The sequence below is a fragment of the Ursus americanus genome, chromosome 19 (genome assembly GCF_024610735.1).
Source record: "Ursus americanus isolate L20-20 chromosome 19, mUrsAme1.1.p, whole genome shotgun sequence".
Classification (NCBI taxonomy): domain Eukaryota; kingdom Metazoa; phylum Chordata; class Mammalia; order Carnivora; family Ursidae; genus Ursus; species Ursus americanus.
Genome location: NC_142145.1, coordinates 34,560,861 through 34,581,560, shown reverse-complemented (window position 1 = coordinate 34,581,560; position 20,700 = coordinate 34,560,861). Strand labels below are relative to the sequence as shown.

The 20,700-nt window shown below is 36.7% G+C and overlaps 1 protein-coding gene and 1 non-coding gene across 4 annotated transcripts in view; one reads left to right on the top strand and one right to left on the bottom strand.

Annotated features, from left to right (window-relative positions):
* Positions 1-20,700, top strand: part of KIAA1328 (KIAA1328 ortholog) — a 335,333-nt gene that overhangs the window by 131,636 nt on the left and 182,997 nt on the right. The gene's annotated exons all lie outside the window — the stretch shown is intronic.
* LOC123779602 (small nucleolar RNA SNORD2) lies at positions 19,926-19,993 on the bottom strand. Its single transcript, XR_006776238.1, has one exon. It is a non-coding gene; the product is annotated as a small nucleolar RNA SNORD2 (small nucleolar RNA).

Here is a 20,700-nt window from a genome sequence, read left to right as displayed (position 1 = left end):
GGATATATTTCCAAGTAAGTTAACTGCGCCCAAAATAAAGCACAAGCATATTTATAGCCAAAAATAAATACAAAAATATCCAGCAACCAAAAAGGTAAAATTCACAGTGCTTGACATCCAGTCAAAAATTACTAGCCCTGAAAAAAAATTACTAGCCCCATAAAGGAGGAAAATAGACCACAAATGAGACAAAATCCATAAAAATCAACCCCAAAATGACGTAGATTATAGAATTAATAGACAAAGACACTAAAGTTATTTTAACTGCATTGCATTACGTATTTTCAAGAAGTTAGAGGAAAGATGAGCCTGTTAACTAGAAACAATATATATTTTTAAAGTCTCAAATCAGACTTCTTTTTTTTTTAAATTTTAATGTTTTTTTATTATATTATGTTAGTCACCATACACTACATCCCCGGTTTCCGATGTAAAGTTCAATGATTCATTAGTTTGCGTATAACACCCAGTGCACCATGCAATATGTGACCTCCTTACTACCCATCACCAGTCTATCCCATTCCCCCAACCCTCCCCTCTGAGGCCCTCAGTTAGTTTCTCATACTCCATAGTCTCTCATGCTTCATTCCCCCAACTGATTACCCCCCCCTTTCTTTATCCCTTTCTTCCCCTACTGATCTTCCTAGTTCTTATGTTCCATAGATGAGAGAAATCATATGATAATTGTCTTTCTCTGCTTGACTTATTTCACTTAGCATTATCTCCTCCAGTGCCGTCCACATTGCAGCAAATGTTGAGAACTCGTTCTTTCTGATAGCTGAGTAATATTCCATTGTATATATGGACCACAGCTTCTTAATCCAGTCATCTGTTGAAGGGCATCTCGGCTCCTTCCACGATTTACCTATTGTGGACAATGCTGCTATGACCATTGGGGTGCATATGGCCCTTCTCTTCACTACGTCTGTATCTTTGGGGTAAATACCCAGTAGTGCAATGGCTGGATCATAGGGTAGCTCAATTTTTAACTTTTTAAGGGACCTCCACACTGTTTTCCAGAGTGGCTGTACCAACTTGCGTTCCCACCAACCATGTAGGAGGGATCCCCTTTCTCCACATCCTCTCCAGCAATTGTTGTTTCTTGCCTTGTGAATTTTTGCCATTCTTTTTTCTTTTTTTAAAGATTTTATTCATTTATTCGACAGAGATAGAGACAGCCAGCGAGAGAGGGAACACAAGCAGGGGGAGTGGGAGAGGAAGAAGCAGGCTCACAGTGGAGGAGCCTGATATGGGGCTCGATCCCATAATGCCGGGATCACGCCCTGAGCCAAAGGCAGACACCCAACCGCTGTGCCACCCAGGCGCCCCGAATTTTTGCCATTCTAACTGGCGTAAGGTGGTATCTCAGTGTGGTTTTGATTTGAATTTCCCTGATGGCTAATGATTTTGAACATTTTTTCATGTGTCTGTTAGCCATTTGTATGTCATCATTGGAAAAGTGTCTGTTCATATCTTCTGCCCATTTTTTATTTGTTTATTTGTTTCTCGTGTATTGAGTTTGAGAAGTTCTTTGTAGATCTTGGATATCAGTCTTTTATCTGTAGTATCATTTACAAATATCTTCTCCCATTCTGTGAACTGCCTCTTAGTTTTTTTGATTGTTTCCTTAGCTGTGCAGAAGCTTTTTATCTTGATGAAGACCCACAGGTTCATTTTATCTTTTGTTTCTCTTGCCTTTGGAGATGTGTCATGAAAAAGGTTGCTTTGGCCGATGTCATAGAGGTTGCTGCTTATGTTCTCCTCTAGGATTTTGATGGATTCCTGTCTCACATCGAGGTCTTTCATCCATTTGGAGTTTATCTTTGTGTATGGTGTGAGAGAGTGGTCAAGTTTCATTCTTTTGCATGTAGCTGTCCAATTTTCCCAGCACCATTTATTGAAGAGACTGTCTTTTTTCCACCGGACTTTTTTTCCTGCTGTATCAAAGATTAGCTGCCCAAAGAGCTGAGGGTCCATTTCTGGGTTCTCTATTCTGTTCCATTGGTCTATGTGTCTGTTTTTGTGCCAGTACCATGCTGTCTTTGTGATCACAGCTTTGTAGTACAGCTCGAAATCCGGCATTGTGATGCCCCAGCTTTGTTTTTCCTTTTCAACAGTTCCTTGGAGATTTGGGACCTTTTCTGGTTCCATACAAATTTAAGGACTATTTGTTCCAGTTCCTTGAAAAACGTCATCGGTATTTTGATCAGGATAGCATTGAAAGTGTAGATTGCTCTGGGTAACGTGGACATTTTAACTATGTTAATTCTTCTGATCCATGAGCATGGAATATTTTTCCATCTTTTTGTGTCTTCCTCAATGTCTTTCAAGAGTGATTTATAGTTTCTAGAATATAGGTCCTTTACGTCTCTGGTTAAGTTAATTCCAAGGTAACATATGGTTTTTGGTGCTATTGTAAATGGGATGGATTCCCTAATTTCTCTTTCTTCAGTCTCATTATTTGTGTATAGAAATGCAACTGATACCTGAGCATTGATTTTGTATCCCACCACATTACTGAATTGCTCTATAACTTCTACTAGTTTGGGCGTGGATTCTTTTGGGTTTTCCATATAGAGTATCATGTCATCTGCGAAGAGAGGCATTTTGACTTCTTCACTGCTGATTTGGATACCTTTTATCCCTTTTTGTTGTCTGATCGCTGTTGCAAGGACTTCTAGTACTATGTAGAATAATAGTGGCGAGAGTGGTCATCCTTGTTGTGTTCCTGATCTTAAGAGAAAGGCTTCCAGCTTTTCCCCATTGAGAATAATATTTGCTGTAGGCTTTTTATAGATGGCTTTTATGAGCTTGAGAAATGTACCCTCTATTCCTACACTCTGAAGGGTTTTAATCAGGAAAGGATGCTGTATTTTGTCAAATGCTTTTTCTGCATCCATTGAGAGGATCATATGGTTCATGAGTCTTTTCTTATTGATATGATGTATCACGCTGATCAATTTGCGAATGTTGAACCACGCTTGCATCCCAGGGATGAATCCCACTTGGTCATGATGGATAATCCTTTTAATGTACTGTTGGATTCTATTAGCCAGGATCTTGTTGAGGATTGTGGCATCCATATTCATTAGGGAGATCGGTCTATAATTCTCCTTTTTGAGGGGGTCTTTGCCTGGTTTGTGGATCAAGGTAATATTGGCCTCATAGAATGAGTTTGGTAGCTTTCCTTCTGTTTCTATTTTTTGAAATAGCTTTAGGAGAATAGGTATTATTTCTTCTTTGAATGTGTGGTAGAATTCCCCAGGAAAACTGTCCGGGCCTGGAGTTTTGTTATTTGGAAGGTTGTTTATCACTGACTCAATCTCTTCATAATTAATTGGCCTGTTTAAAAAATCAATTTCTTCCTGTTTCAGTCTTGGTAGTTTATAGGTTTCCAGGAAGGCCTCCATCTCTTCCAGATTGCTTAATTTATTGGCATAAAGCTGTTGATAAAAGTTTCTAATAATCCTTCCAATTTCATTGGTGTTGGTCATGACCTCTCCTTTTTCATTCATAATTTTATTAATTTGGGTCCTTTCTCTATTCTTTTGGATAAGTCTTGCCAGAGGATTGTCAATTTTATTGATTCTCTCAAAGAACCACCTTCTAGTCCTGTTGATCTGCTCTACTATGCTCCTGATTTCTAATTCATTGATTTCAGCTCTAATCTTGGTCAACTGCTTCCTCGTGCGTGAATTAGGCTTGTCCCTCTGTTGCTGTTCCAGCTTCTTGAGGTGAGAATATAAAAACTGCATTTTAGATTTTTCTATTCTTTTGAGTGAGGCTTGGATGGCTATGTATATCCCCCTTAGGACTGCCTTTGCAGTATCCCATAGGTTTTGGACCGTTGTGTTTTCATTCTCGTTGGTGTCCATAAATTGTTTAAATTGATTTTTGATTTCCTGGTTTATCGAGTCATTCCTGAGCAGGATGGTTCTTAGTCTCCAAGTGTTTGAGTTTCTTCCAAAATTTTCCTTGTGGTTGAGTTCCAATTTCAGAGCGTTGTGGTCTGAGAATATGCAGGGAATAATTTCAATCTTTTGGTATCGGTTGAGACCTGTTTTGTGTCCCAGAATATGGTCTATTCTTGAGAATGTTCCATGGGCATTAGAATAGAATGAGTATTCTTTGGTTCTGGGGTGTAGTGTTCTATATATATCTATGAGGTCCAACTCGTCGAGTATGGCATTCAAAGCTCTTGTTCTGTGTTGGTTTTCTGCTCCGGTTCTCTGTCTATTGCTGATAGTGGAGTGTTGAGGTCCCCTACTATTAACGTATTTTTATCTGTATGTCTCTTTATTCTGGTTAAGAGTTGGCTTGTGTATCTTGCTGCTCCCTGTTGGGGGCATATATATTTATAATTGTCATATCCACTTGTTGGATACATTCTTTAAGAATAATATAGTGCCCTTCTGTGTCTCTAACTGTAGTCTTTAGTTTAAAATCCAATCTGTCTGTTATGAGAATTGCTACCCCAGCTTTCTTTTGAGGTCCATTGGCGTGAAATTGGTATTCCATCCCTTTACTTTTAGTCTGGATGTATCTTTAGGTTCAAAATGAGTCTCTTGCAGACAGCAAATGGATGGGTCATTTCTTTTTATCCAATCTGCAACCCTGTGTCATTATGGGAGCATTTAGGCCATTTACATTGAGACTGATTATTGAGAGATATGATTTTAATGATGCCATGTTGCCAGTAAAGTCTTTGTTTCTATAGATTGTTACTTTCTGTTCTGTATCACTCTTGGGGCTGTTTTACTTTTATAGAACCCCCCTTAATATCTCCTGTAGGGCTGGTTTCATGGTTACAAAATTGGTCAATGACTGGCGATTCTGGAAGGTCTTTATTTCTCCATCCATTCTGAATGACAGCCTTGCTGGATAAAGGATCCTTGGCTGCATGTTTTTCTGTGATAGAGCTTTAAAAATGCCCCCCCCCCCCAACCCTTTCTCTCATTCCAGGTCTGTGTAGACAGGTCTGATGTAATTCTGATACCTTTGCCTTGGTACATGAGAAATTTCTTTGTCCTGGCCGCTTTCAGTACTGTATCCTTGGATCTAATGTTTGCGAATTGCACCATGACGTGACATGGTATAGGTTTGTCGTGGTTGAGCTTGGGAGGGGTCCTCTCTGCCTCTTGGACACGAATGTTTGTTTCCCTTGCTAGATTAGGGAAGTTTTCAGCTACAATTTGTTCAAATATCTCTTCTAGACCTCTGTTTTTCTCCACCCCCTTGGGGATGCCGATGATTCTGACATTGGAACGTTTCATTGAGTCAGTAATCTCCCATAATCTACATTCCTGAGCATGGATTTTTTTGAGTCCTGATTCTATTTTAGCTTTTTCTTCTACTAACCCATCCTCCAATTCACCAATTCGTTCTTTTGCCTCATTCACCCTGGCCGTCAGAGCCTCTAGTTTTGACTGCATTTGGCTCATAGAATTTTTAATTTCTGCCAAATTCGCTCTCATTTCCGCCCTTAGAGATTCTATATTCTCATTAACATTTTCGTTAATACTTTTTTCAAGTCTACACATCATCTTGACCATTGTTACTCTGAATTCCATTTCTGATAATTTGGTTATATCCATATTCATTAGTTCTGTGGCAGAGGCCACAGACTCATTGTCTTTTCTTTGCTGGGGGGGACTTCTCCTTCTTGTCATTCTGATGAGGAGAGGTTGCAGGGTTGTCCAGAGCCCAAATTATTGTCCGGGACCCAGGCCGTGTGCCCTTGTTTTATAGGGATCTTAGAGATGTGGGCTTCTTCTTTTTTTTTTTTTAAAGATCTTATTTATTTATGTGACAGAGAGACAGCCAGCGAGAGAGGGAATACAAGCAGGGGAGTGGGAGAGGAAGAAGCAGGCTCCCAGCGGAGGAGCCCGATGAGGGACTCCTTTCCGAACGCTGGGATCATGCCCTAAGCTGGAGACAGGCGCTCAATGACTGCGCCACCCAGGCACCCCGGGTTGTGGGCTTCTTGATTTTTCAGCCTGCCTTCTGTGTTCTGGGGGTGGGGCCTGCCCCGCCGATACTCAGGCAACCCTGTCTGGGTAGAGTCTCCGTGTCCCCTGCGAGGGGGATGGGGATGGGCACACCGTGAGCCAGTATTTCCAGGCTTTTGTTCTCTGGTGGCTTTCCCTGGTGGTTTGCTGTGCCTCTTCTGAGAGAGCAGCAGTGGCTGAATCTCAGCCTCTGTCTCAGAACAGAGGGATTGCGCACGGTTCTCCACTGATGTTCTGGCCACTTTAACTCTGTTTCTGTTGGTGCTGCTCAACCCTGCAGTGTCCCGGGATGTGCGCCCCACACCCGGCATCCCAGCCCTCACTTCCAGGGCCGGTGCGTCTCTGTCCTTAGTGTTTCTAACACCACCAGCCGCCCCCGCGGGCTCCCAGAGCTCCCAGTCTCAGTCTGGTTCCAGTGAGCACACTGGGGCTCTGTGAGAAGTCTGGTGGCGCGCGCTCCCCGCTCACGGTCTCAGTCTGCTCTCTCGCGGGTGCCGGTCCGCGAGTCCACCCGCTCCCCTGTGCAGATGGCTACCGCTTCCCGGCGCCTGAATACAGCGGCTCCCTCCCACTTCTGTTTATCTTCCGATATCTATGCGTGGTTTCACAGCTCCCCACTTCGTACCTCAATACTCAGTACTGGAGATGTTCATTTGTAGCGATCCAGATGTATCTTCCTGCGTCTCAGGCTGATTCCATGGATGTTCAGGCTGGTCTGGTATCTATCCAGCTCGACTCAGGGGACCGGCTGAAAAAGGGATCCCCTACTCCTCTGCCATCTTAACTCCAACCCTCAAATCAGACTTCTAAAGACTAACTGCAATGAAAAAATACTGGAAGGAATTAATACCAATTTTAACATTGCACAGGAAAAGATTAGTAAAATGAAGACATTGCAATGGGAACTACTGAAAATTAAGCAGAGACAAAAAAGGACCAAAAGAAAAGGAACTGAACTTAAGAGCTGTGGAACAGAGCTGTAGAAAAACTTCAGGTAGCCTAATATATGTGTAATTAGAGATCCATGATGGGCTTGGGGGAAGGGAGAGTCAGGGAAGGAGGGTAGAAAAGAAATATTTGAAGAAATAATGGCCTCAATTTTTCTAGTATTATGAAAACTATAAACCCTTGGATCTAAGGGGATCAGTAAATTAAAAGCCCAAAAAAGATGGCAGAATCTCTATGAAGTCACATCATAATCAAATTACTTAAAACCGAACCAGTAATAAGGAAAAATTCTTAAAAGCAGCCAGAGGAAAAACCATGGCACATAAAGAGAAAGAAAGATGAAGATGCAAGCAGATTTTTTTTTTTTTAGTCAAATAATATAAGTGAGAAGACAGTGGAATGATCTCTTTAAATTACTGAAAGAAAAAAATTTCAAGTTAGAATTCTATGCTGAACAAAAAATATCTTTCAAAAGTAAAGGTGAAATAAAGACTTTTTTGGACGCTAGAAGCTCAAAAAAATTCTTCACCTACAAGCCTGCATTACAAGAAATGTTAAAGGAATTCTTTCAAACCAAAAGAAATGAAAGTAGATAGAAATAGGGACTTAACACAAAATAATGAATACCAGAAATGGTAATTATGTGAGTAAATATAAAATAATATTCTTTATGATTAAAGTCTGTTTAAGAGTAAAAGATAATTTTTAAGAAAGATAATATAATGTGGGGTTTATAACATGTAGAAGCAAAATGTATAACAGTAGTACAAAAACTAGGTGAGGATAATTAATATACTATGTTGTAAGGTTTCTTATATGATATCTGTAGTGGCATAGTATCTCCTGAAAATATGCTGTGATAAGTTAAGATGTATGCCATCAACTCTAAATCAGTTCCAAAAATAATATGACAGAAATTTATAGCTATTAACAGAGTAGATTGACTGGAATCATAAAAAAATAATCCAAAAGAAGGAAGAAGAAGAGAGAAAAGGGAACAAAAAATGGAAGGGACAACTTGAAAACAAATAGCAAGATTAAAAGTAAAAGGTTGAGAGAAAAAGGTGTACATATTAACATTAATAAAAAGAAAGTTGGACTAGCTAAGTTAATATCAGATGATGTATATTTTAGAGCAGAGAATATTTCAGAAAAAGGTCATTTCATAATGATAAAGTGTTCAGTTCATCAAGACAATATAGTAATACTAAATGTTCATGGACTTAGTAACAGTTTCAAAATACATGAAGCAAAAAGTGATAAAACTGCAAAGAGAAATGGATATATCGACAATTTTAGTCAGATATTTTAATATCCTTTCAATAATTGATAGAACAGTTAAGCAGAAAACTATTAAAGGATGTAAAAAATGAATTACATTAGCCAATTTGATGTGACTTTTAAAGAAAACACCCAATAGTCTAGTGCAGTTTTTTCCAGTGACCACAGAACATTTGATAAGACAGTTTATATTCTACCTTAAAACAAGTCACAATAAGTTTAAAATGATTCAAGTTACTCAAAGTACTTTTCTCACCACAGTGGGATTAAATTAGAAATCCACCACAGAAAGTTGTCTCTGAAATCACCAAATATTTGAAACTAAATGATAAATGTCTAAACAACCCATGTGTCATAGAAGAAATCAAAGGGAAATTATAATGTGTACTGAATCAAATGAAGATGAAAACACAAATATCAAAATTTGTGTGATGCAGATAAAGTAGTACTTAGAAGCATGTAAGACTGTCTATATCAGAAAGAAAGGTTTCAAATAAATCATTTCAGTTTTGCCTTAAGAAAGTACAAATGGAGAAATTTAAGTCCAAAGTAAGAAGAAGAAAAAAAAAAAACTGGAGCAGAAATCAATGAAATAGAAAACTAAAAAGAGAGAGAAATCATTGAAACCAAAACGTGGTTCTTTGAGAAGACCCATAACGTTGATAAACCTCTAGGCAGACTGGTCAAAAAAAAAAAAAAAGTAACCAATTATCAATATCAAGAATGGGATATATAACATTACTACAATTTCTACAGATGTAAAAAGGAAAACAAGGATTTTATTGAACATCTTTATGTTGGTAACTTTGGCAACGTACATAAAGGACAAATTTCTTGAAAAACACGAACTACCAAAGCTTGCTTAAGGAGAAATAGATAACCTGAATAGCTCTATAATAGTAATTGAATTCATAGTCTTCCCCAAAAAAACATTAGGTTCAGATGGCTTCACTGGTAAATGCTACCAAACGTTATTGTTTATTTAAGAAATAAATAGTACTAAAAAGAAAACTACAGACCAATATCCATGATGAATATAGATGCAAAAAATCCTCAACAAAATATTAGCAGACTTAGTTAAAAAATATGTTAAAATGGTCATTCATTATGATCAAGTAGGATTTATCCCAGGGATGCAAGGGTAGTTCAGATTTGCAAATCAATTAATGTGATACATCACATTAACAAGAGGATGGGTAAAAACCATATAATCATCTCAGTAGACGCAAAGAAAGGATTTGACAAAATACAACATCCATTCATGATAAAAACTCAACAAAGTGGGTTTAGAGGGAATATACCTCAACATAATAAAGGCCATATCTTTTAAAAACCCACAGCTAACGTCATAGTCAATGGCAAAAAAACTGAAAGCTTTTCCTCTAAGATAGGAACAGTATAAGAATGTCCACTCTCCCCACTTTTATTCAACATAGTACTGGAAGTCCTAGCTGCAGCAATCAGACAAGAAAAAGAAAAGGCATCCAAATTGGTAAGAAAGAAGTAAAACTGTCACTATTTCCAGATGACATGATACTATATATAGAAAACCCTAAAGACTCCACCAAAAAAACTATTAGAACTGATAAATGATTTCAGTAAAATCGCAGGATACAAAGTTAATATACAGAATTCTGTTGTGTTTCTATACACTAATAACAAAGTGTGAGTAAGAAAAATTAAGAAAACAATCTTATTTGCAATTGCACCAAAAAGAATGAATACCTATGGATACATTTACCCAGGAGATTTAACACCCACACTCTGGAAACTATAAGACATTGATGAAAGAAACTGAAGATGGCACAAACAAATGGAAAGATAGACCATGCTCATGGATTGGAAGAATTACTATTGTTAAAATGTCTGTATTATCAAAAGCAACCTACAGATTCAATGTAGTCCCTATGAAAATTTCAACAGCATTTTTCACAGTACTAAAATTTGTATGACATCACAAAAGATCTTGAATAGCCAAAGTAATCTTGAGAAAGAAGAGCAAAGCTGGAGGTATCACAATCTCAGATTTCAAGGTAGGCTACAAAGCTGTAGTAATCAAAAACAGCATGGTACTGGCACAATAATTAACACATAGATCAGTGCAACAGGATAGGGAAATAAACCTATGCTTATGGTCAGTTAATCTGTAACAGGTAAGAGGAAGGCAAGAAAAAACAATGGGGGAAAAGTCCTTTAAATGGGATTGAGAAAATGGGACAGCTACATGCAAAAGAATGAAACTTGAAGACTTTCTTACACCATACACAAAAATAAACTCAAAATGGATTAAAGACCTATTGAGACCTAAAACCATAAAACTCCTAAAAGAAAACATACGCAATAATTTCTTGGACATCATTCTTAGCTACATATTTATGGATATGTCTTCTCAGGCAAGGGAAATAAAATCAACTGTTGGGACAACACCAAAATAAAAAGCTTTTGCACAGTAAAGGAAACCATCAGCAAAACAAAAAGGCAGCCTACTGAATGGGAGAAGATATTTGCAAGTGGTAAGGGGTTAATATCCAAGATTATAAAGTATTTATACAACTCAACACCAAAAAAAAAACAATCAATTAAAAAATAGGCAGAGAACGTGAATAGACATTTTCTCAAAGAAGACATACACATGACCAACAGACACATGAAAAGTTGCTCAGCATCACTAATCATCAGGGAAATGTAAATCAAAACCATAATGAGATAATCACCTAACACTGGTCAGAATGACTGGTACCAAAAAGACAAAAATGATGTGTTGGTGAGGATGTGGAGAAAAGACAACCTTCATGCACTGTTGGTGGGAATGTAAATTGATGCAGCTACTCTGGAAAATAATTTAGAGTTTCCTCAAAGCACTAAAAATAGAAATACCATATGATCCAGTGATTCTACTACTGGATATTTACCCAAAGAAAATGAAAACACTAATTTGAAAAAATACATGCACCCCTATGCTTATTGCAGCATTATTTACAATAGTCAAATATGGAAGCAACCTGAATGTCCATAGATAGACAAATGGGCAAAGAAGATGTGGTATGCGTATGCATTTACACGCACACATATTTATACAAACATAATGGAATATTACTCAGCCATAAAAAAGAATGAGATCTTTCCATTTATAACAACATGGATGGACCTAACGGATATTATGCTAAGTGAAATAAATAGAGAAAGACAAATACCATATGATTTCTATATAGAGAGAATCTAAACAATAAAACAAAATGAGCAATAACAAAAAATGTACTCTTTTTTTAAAAGATTTTATTTATTTTACTTTGAGAAAGAGAGCGAGTGAGTGAGAGAGCAGGAGGAGGGGTAGAAAGAGAGAGAGTGAGAGAGAAGAAGAAGCAGACTCCCTGCTGAGCAGGGAGCCCAATGTGGGGCTCAATCCCAGGACCCTGGGATCACGACCTGAGCTGAAGGCAGACACTTAACCCACTGAGCCACCCAGGTGCCCCCAAAAAATATCCTCTTAAAAACAAAGAATAAAGTGGTGGTTGCCAAAGGAGAGGTGGGTGGGAGGAATGAGCTAAATAGGTAAAGGGGAATAAAATATACGAACTTCCAGTTATAAGTCATGGAAATGAAAAGTACAGCATAGGGAGTATAGTTAATATTGTAATAATGTATGTTGACAGATGGTGCCTACACTTATTATGGTGAGCACTGAGTGATGTAAAGAATTGTAAAATCACTGTGTTGTTTAACTGAAATTAATATAATGTATGTCAACTATAATTCAATAATAAACAAAAAGATAGAAATAGTACTAATTCTACGCATACTTCCCAGAAAATTCAAGAAATAATACTTCGAAGCTCATTATATGAGGCCATTACTCTGACACAAAACCAGAGACATTACCAGGAAAGAACACTGCAGACAAATATTCCTCATAAATTAGATGCAAAAATAACACAATTTTAATAACTTCAACAATATAAAAATAATACATAACTAAGTTGTTTATCTCAATGTGAGGTTTTTTTAACATTTGAAAATCAAATCAATGTAACTCACCATATTAGCAGTCAGAAGATGAAAAGTACATTACATCTAGGTGTAAAAAATAAAAATTTGAGAAAACCCACTTCCATTCATGATAAAACTCCAAAACTAAGAATAGAAGAGAATGTCTTTAACCTGATAAAGGCATCTCACAAAAACTTACAGATAACATTGTACTTTTAATGGTGAAAGATCAAGAAAGGCAAAGTAATTTTCTCCCACTTCTATATAATACTGTAAGGGAAGTTCTAGCCAATGCAAAAAGAAATAAAAGACATACAGATTGGAAAAGCACTAAAATTACCTTTATGTGAAAATAACATGATCAGAATGTAAGTCTACACAAAGTATGAGTGTACACATGGACTTTTTACTAATTACTAAAAAAGTACTAGAAGTTATATGAGTTTAGGAAGATTGCAAAGTATAAGATCAATTTACAAAAATTAATTGTATAACACTTGTATGAGGTACTTACAGTGATCAAAATCCTAGAGACAAAAAGTAAAATTGTTGCCAGTAGCTGCAGGTTAGGGAATGGGGGCTATTGTTTAATGGGTATAGAGTTTCAGTTTTATAAAATGGAAAGAGTTATGAAGATGAATGGTGGTGATGGTCGCACAATGTTATTACTTATTTAATACCACTGAACCGCGTACTTAAAAATGGTTAAGATGGTAAATTTTATGTATTTTACCACAGTAAAAATATTTATGTTCAATTGTATATCTGTATATTAATAACAAGGTGGCATATTGAAACTTTAAAACATTTTAAATTATTAAATTTTTTTAAATGCCATTTTGTAATAGCATCAAAATATATGAAGTACTCAGAGGTAAATGTGACCTATACCCTACAACTACTCTGCAAAAGAATTTAAAGAACACCTAAATACATGGAAAGATATACCATGTTTATAGATGAGAAAACTAATATTGTTAATGTGTCAATTCTCCCCAAATGTATAGATTCAACACAATACCAACTGAAATTCCAGCAGGCTTTTTTTGTAGAAATTGATTCTGAAATTCATGTTAAAATGTGAAGGATCTTATTTTTAAAGTGTAGTAATGAAGCTGCTGTAGTAATGTAAATATAAACAAATAGATCAGTGGAACAGAATACAGCATCCAGAATTAAACTTGATATATAATCAGTTATACCTAAACTTAAATATAAAACATAAAGCTATAAAACTGCTAGAAGAAAACATTTTTAAAAAAAACCTTTTCACCTTGAGTTAAGGAAAAATTTCTTAGAATCAATACCATGAGCATAATTCATAAAAGGAAAATTGATAAATTGCACTTCATCAAAATTAAGAACCGGGTTTTTAAAGACACTGATATGGGAATGAAAATTCAAATCATAAACTCTGAGAAAATCTTCATAAACTGCATATCCGATAAAATTGTATGTAAAATATATGAAGAACCCTCAAAACTCCATCTTACATAGAGAAACAGAGTCTAATACCTTACTTCTAGACTTTTATTTTTGGTTTCAAAGAGTGGGGTGGGGAGAACTGGGAAGATAATGCAAGTGTATTTTCCCCATATTTATTCTGTTTATACCCTCAGTATTATTTGAAATTTTATCCCTTGTGTACAATAAGGTAATAAGTTCTCTCTGGTTTCTATAGGTCTCACCACTTACATTTCAGAGTCTGTTTTAGGGACTTCTTAACATTAACTTGAAGCTGTTAGTGCTAATCCAGTCCCTACTCACAGAAATCTGTTAATTCACTTTGCTTAAACCACCAGTAAGATTCTTTCAAGGTGTTCATAAGGTGCTCTGACTTACCCAGGCCCATTGAATGAGCCAGTTGTAGTGAAAACTCAAACCCAGACTTTGTGATCTCAAGGTCAGTGCTCTTGCTATTTGGTTGAAAATGAGTTGAGGGTTCTAATTTTTGCTTTCTATAATTCAGTTGTGTGCACTTGAATAAATCATTTAACTACTTTGAGCTTTCATTTTCTTTGATAGAAGATGAGAAAGTAGAGGGGAAAAAGAAAAACCTCTAAGGTCCTTTCCATTCTAACTTCTATTATTTTTTTATTTCTCATTTCTCCTTCACTTTTTCTGCCCCTTGTGCAACCTTCCCCTCCACTTTTTTTTTTCTTTTTACCACCAAATGTGTCAGGGTCTGCTGTGTGAAAGTTGTGTCTACTGAGTGACATATTTACCTCACAAACTCTCAGAAGACTGCCTGGTGAGCTTTCCTTGCTGACTGCAGCTGTTTTCCTATCTTCCGACCAGTGGGATTGTCACTATGATTCTACTTTTTCTGTCTTTAAAGCACAGCATACTCTGGAAACTGAAATTAACTTCTATGAGTGTCATCTCGAATATACCTAGCCGGAAATTTTACTTCTAAATTTTCACATGCAGAAAAAAGTCTTTTACTTCATAAGATTTCTCCTTTTCAAGGGTAGTTATTTAATGACAAGTCTGCCCTTTCCTGCAGCTCTGAATTAACTGTTGAAAAAAAATCACATTTCTTTAGAAACTTTGAGCACTGATTGAATTGGATAGTGAAGGGGAGGATACAAGACAATACTGTATAGTTCTTAGTTTTGGTGAGGGAAAAAGTAAGTGTGGAGTTGCTGCACCACTATGACATATCTTTATATTGAACTGTAGTCCTGATTTTATTCATACTCAACTAATGCTGCCACTTTTGCCATTCTTTTACATGTATTTTAGCCCCATTTTGCTGTGCATCATAATTTCTCAGGAATTTTCTTGCACAGAAGCTTTACTCATTAACCATATGTGGTCCCTTAAATAGAAACCAGTTTTCAAAACATAAAATAGGACATTTCCATTTGTGGCTAACAGCTATAGCTGGAAAGTCTGTGGTTGCTGTCATTCCAGGTCCTTTCTTTCCATGAGTCTGATGTTCACGTGAGAACACTTCCATCCAGCCTTCTACATTCTCTCTCCCCTCCTCTGCCTGTCCCCGCTTTCTGGTCATCAGAGACCAGGACTTACATTTCCAGCCAGTTTGGTGTATTATGTTAATAACCCAGTCATCACTTCATTTGAAAGTAATATTACCCAATATGGGAACTATATTACATACTAAGAACTTACATAAATAACTTGGACTAGAAATGAATTGTACACTATTGGGGAAAATAGACATTCATGAGTCTATACCAGTAATACATACATACATACATGGATGCAGGAGGAAGGAGGAGTTTCATTTACAGTATAGTGCTGAAGGCCAACTGGTAAGGAAGAAGTGCTGAAGTTGAAAATTTATTATTTTGAAACCATCACGAAAAAAATTGAATCAAGCAAGAGTCATCAATGGCTGCTGAGTCAAGGGGAAAATGAGAAGGAAGATCAGGGTATTTGCATAGCCTTTAAGTTAGTCTCCCCTTACACTGCTTATTAATTGTAAGGGAGAAAAAAACAGTAATTATACAGGGTGGAAAAATTGTCCAGGTGATCAAAATTAACAGCTCCCAAGAAAGACTGGTAGACTCTAAAAGTCTCCAGATATTAAACCATCATCTCTTCAGTTTTCCCATTGAGCCTGAATCTAAATCTCAAGGAAACATCAAACACAAAATGATGAACCTTCTACTAAATGAACAAGGGGACTATACACTTCAAAAATGGAAACATCCTAAAAGACAAAAACTGTGGAAATATTCCAGATTAAAAGAGAATTAAGAGATAATGACAGTTAAATGCAGTATCTGACTCTAGACTATATCCTGTAATGTTGGCAGGAATATACTGTACAGGACATTATTAGGTCAGCTGATAAAATCAGAATGTTGATGGTAGATTACATAAAGTTTATGGAATTTATAACTGTACTGCGGTTATATAAGAGAATATTCCTATTCATAAGAAATGGCCACTGAAGTATTTGGGGATAAAGGGTCATGATGTATGTAAGTTACTCTCAGGCATCTCAAAAATATTACATGTGTGTGTGTGCAAATGTCTAAATATGCAAATGCTGAAGAAAGTGGGGTATAATGTAATAATATGTAAGTCTGGGTAAAGGGTATATGAGTTTTGATGTACTTGGTTCTTACAACTTTTTTATTGTTTGATATTCTTTTTTTCTCCTACTCATTTTTTTCACTTATATTCTTTTTCCAGCATTATGGAGATATAATTAACATATAACATAATGTAAGTTTAAGATGTACAACATAATGATTTGATCTATTCATCTATTACAAAATGATTACCACGTTAGGTTATTGTGCATCACCTTCATGTAGTTACGAATGTTTTTCTTTGGGATGAGAACTTTTCGGATCTACTCTTAGCAACTCTCAAACATATAATACAGTATTGGTAACAACAGTCATCATGTCGCACATTGTATCTTCACAACTTAATTTTCTTATAATTGGAAGTTATACCTTTTGACCATCTTTACCCAGTTGATATTGTTCCTAAATAACTTTTCCAAATAAAATAATTTAAAAAAGGAAAGTTAAAGCTTTTATTCCCCTTCAGTTAGAATTAATGCCAAACCTATATCTTTTAGAGAAATAATAATTATAAAGTCCTACCACATGGCTACTTTAAAAACTCTATTGTTTATTTTTTATACCTATATTTTTTATATGTGTCTTAGATATATGCTTATGTTTCTCATGATAGCCTCCAGATGAGGTACAGTGGGAATACAAGCAAAACAAGGAAAAACATAGAGAAATCAATTGTGAATCTAAGTACCCTGTTAACAGAACATCTCCTAGAACAGTGCTGTCCAGTAGAACTATCTGCGATTATATGGAACTGTTCTATGTGTGCATTGTCCAATATGGTAACACTTGAGCACTTGAAATGTGGCTAGTGAAACTGAATATTTAATTTAATTTTAATTTAATTTTTTTATTATGTTAGTCATCATATAGTACATCATTAGTTTTTGATGTAGTGTTCCATGATTCATTGTTTGCATATAACACCCAGTGCTCCATGCAATACATGCCCTCGTTAATAACCGTCACTGGGCTAATTCATCCCCCCACACTCCTCCCTTCTAAAACCCTCAGATTGTTTCCTGGAGTCCATAGTCTGTCATGGTTCGTCTCCCACTCTGATTTCCCCCTTCATTTTTCCTTTCCTTCTCCTAATGTCCCCCATGCTATTCCTTATGTTCCACAAATAAGTGAAACCATATGATAATTGTCTTTCTCTGCTTGACTTACTTCAATTTTAATAGCCACACATGACTACTGACTACCTGGAGTGGTAGTGACTAATGCCTGGATATGAGAAGTTTATAAATTCCCATAATCAGTAAGTTTACTACTTGAGGAGATGAACTAGTCACAGCTGGGCTTGTTAGCTTGAGTGAAATCTGTCCTTTTCAGAAAGAATCTGTGGCATATTGCATATGTTTTTACCTTTCCACTGGTAGCAGATTTTATTGTTGAATAATAGTGAGTCAAACTCAATGAAAATTCGATTGTCATGATTAAATATAATCATTGCTAGACTGATTTTTACAGGTTACAACATTAGCTACCAAAAACCTGAATTAGATGCAGGACTTCCTTTTTAATGACACTCTGATTAAAGAGACAGAATGGATATAAGGATAGGAGAAGTAGGAAAGAAGGGAAGGAAGAAGGATGGATAGTTGAATAGATGGATAGAAAAAACAATACAAGATATTCTATTTTAAGTGCCATAGGAGGAGAACATTTAATCTCTTTTGTCAAACATCAGAATAGACTTGATGTTGGCTAAGATTCCTTCCAGCTGTAAATCTTGTGACCCTGAATCTTAAGAATACTGAACTGGAGGAAATCCATGAGAGTGAAGCAGTCAGGTAAATTTAGGAATTGAAGTTCACCATTTGACTTGTGTTGTTATATGATCTTAATCTCCCAGGCCATAGGAGTGATTGCTGCCTTGCTAAGTCGATTTATTTCATTTCAGATAGAATATTGATTAAAAGAAAGCCCTGATAAACAGTCCCTAGAGTGTTACATCTTCCTGCTTACTTATTAGTATTTTTAAGAGTGAGAATCATGCTTTTTAAGCAGTCAGATATAAATATAGTACTTATGGAGGCAACATGTTAAGAGAATAGGCTAGAAGGAAGTGTAAACATCAAAGGTAACTTGTGTGTCTCCCCAAATGCAGCACTGGTTAGCACTGAGGCCTCAGTCCAGTGTCCTCCATCTTTCACTGTGTACCAGTAAAGCCTTTCATTGGCATTAGGAGGTAATATTATTCTCTTTGGTTAGCTAACCATGTTGATAACTTCAGTTCTTCTTCCAGATTGAGTCAAGGCACTAACTTTTTTCAGTTTAATGCTCTGTTGATTCATAAATCTATTGCTTTGTTTGGCTTACACCTTTGTGCAGTGTTCAGAGCTCTCAAAAAGATGTTTAGGCTTAAGTATTTTGCTCTGCTTTGGACATGAAATAAGTGCTTGATAAAAGCCTGTATGCTTGCCCGGTTGAGTGCCTGCTGTTTTTTTCTCTACCTTGCTCTGCTACATGAATGAAGCTTGCTTGCTTAGTGCTCTTCTTTCAGAGTATTTGCCTGAGTACTGAGAGCACAGTCTCATAGAGGAGCACACCCAGCTGGAGCTGAGTTCCACCTACACTTCACATCTTTTTCAGCAAGGGACCATATTAACTTATTAAACCCAGAAACTGGGGTATCAGGGTTTCCATGACCACCCCACTAGGGAATGGTTTGATGATTCACTGGGGGGACCCATGAGACTCAACATAAAGTCATAGTCATAACTGATTTTTTTACCGTGAAAGGATATAAAGCAAAATCAACAAAGGGAAAAGGTACATGGGGTGAAGTTTGGAGGAAATCAGATACAATCTTGTAAGATTATTGTCCAAGTGGAATCACACAGGATGCACTTAATTTCTCCAGCATCTAATATACATGGGGTGCTCTCTACCAGAGAAGCTCATTAGAGATTCAGTGCTGAGGTTTTTACTGAGGACTGGTCATGTAGGTGTCCTTTGCCTGGCATGTACTGATTTCCAGACTTGTAGAAGGAAAGCAGATGTTCAGCATAAACTATATTATTTCTACAAACCATTTAGGCCTGGTAAAATACCATTATCCATCAGGGAATAGTGCGAATCCTCCCAAAATCCAGTTGCCATACTGGCAACCAAGGACCAGCCTTGCAAACAGGGTTTTCTAAGGATAGCAGTCTCAGGCCTGCCGTGTGAACTCTTTTCTACATCTGTGTATGCCTCAATCAACATTCAGACTTGGAACTTTTAACTTATTTTTAACTTTCCTTTTATCTAGTCTCTTTACTAGCTTTTTGTTGAACATTAGTGTTTCTTAGAGGTTAATAGAAATGTAGTATACTACATACCTACTCTTTTGCCTAATGGGGCTATTTCAACTATTTTTTTTAAAGATTTTATTTATTTGAGAGAGAGCATGAGAGAGCAAGCACAAGGGTAGGGGGAGAGGAGCAGAGGGAGGGGAAGAAGCAGACTCCCAACTGAGCAGGGAGCCTGATGTAGGGCCCCATCCCAGGACCCCAGGGATCATGACCTGAGCCGAAGACAGACACTTACCGAATGAGCCATCCAGGCACCCCTATTTCAACTTCTTGTAGGCTACAACAGCAAATATTTCCTTTTAATCCTTGTCACTGCTGTTGTTGTTTCTTTTATCAAGTGATCAGCAATGAGTATTCTCTTCATTACAGGTCAGTCTCAAACCTTGCCACTGTTTTTTCATTTTGGGATTTCCTTTCCTCGGTTCTCCAAGAGTATGGTATCATAGCTGCATCTGAGCCTTTAACCATGAATTTCTTTCTCCCTCAGCCAGGCTAGTATTACCTTGAAAGAAGAAAGCATGAATGCTTATCAGTATGCTTCTGAAGACTCAGAACCCTTAGGGGTGAAGTATAGCACCTTAGGAAGCTCTTATGTCTATCACAAATATAAACTGTAGGCATTATAGAAGCAGATTGAGAAAAAAATTAGGCCTTTAAATCAGGTCTAAATCAATGTCAACTTGCACTTACAACTGATTTAAGAATTTAAGAATAAAGAAACCAGACTCACAGTTAAAAGCATTTGGGTAAAGATAATAGGAAAGAAAAATGGAAGTAATATAATTGTGGGAGTCTACAGAATAGGAAGTAGATGATGTTACCCTAAAAACCAAGTAAAGGTTGCCATGGGAATAAGATAGGAATAGGGACTCCCGAATATATAATATTGGGTATATGCTAGAAGACTTATTGTTGTAAATTTGAATAGGTAATGAAGTTCGGCCTAAATGATGGTAAAGAGGTAGTAAGAAGTACTGGTATTTTGGAGTTAATTCTGACTAATGAGGAAAACCTAACTGGTAAGGAGCAAGGGATGGAAACTTTTCCAAGAAAGTGATTGTTTCATTTCAGAATTGGTGTAAGTAAAATAATAACTGGGAATATTGCCTG